This window comes from Triticum aestivum, chromosome 3A, assembly GCF_018294505.1.
Source record: "Triticum aestivum cultivar Chinese Spring chromosome 3A, IWGSC CS RefSeq v2.1, whole genome shotgun sequence".
Taxonomy (NCBI): domain Eukaryota; kingdom Viridiplantae; phylum Streptophyta; class Magnoliopsida; order Poales; family Poaceae; genus Triticum; species Triticum aestivum.
Window position 1 is genome coordinate 693174766 of NC_057800.1, and position 494 is coordinate 693175259.

A 494-nucleotide genomic window follows, 5' to 3' on the forward strand; every position below is an offset into this window, starting at 1 on the left:
CTTCGTCCGCCAAGGCCGTGGCCTGGTCGCGGGTATGGTAGCGCCATGGCCGCCCTCGATCGCGTGCTCGATCTGGAGCTTAGTTCGTCAGGTGAGTGAAGAGGGGGAGGGGGTCGTCGACGGTGAGGGTGGGGTTGGGGGCGGGGGTAGTTTAGTTCGTCAGGTGAGTGAAGGGGGAGGGGTCATCGACAGAGGGACACCTGGGAGCAACATCCGGGCCAAACCCACTGCTACATATCCACACCGTGTAGACCCGACACGTCCGTTTCCCCCCTCCCGGTGCCGGCGGCAGCGCCATCCGTTAGGGGGGCCACACCCCGAAGATGCGTGCCGCCTCTTCGGACATGCCACAACACCACCCTGCTTGTATGAGAGCCCGGTACGACACTCCGGTGGCATTGCTACCCCCTAGGGACCCCGTCCCGCCTAACCCTGGAGCGGTTGACCACGAGATCTAGCCCTTTGACTTCCTACGGACGGGCTTTGACTAGTGG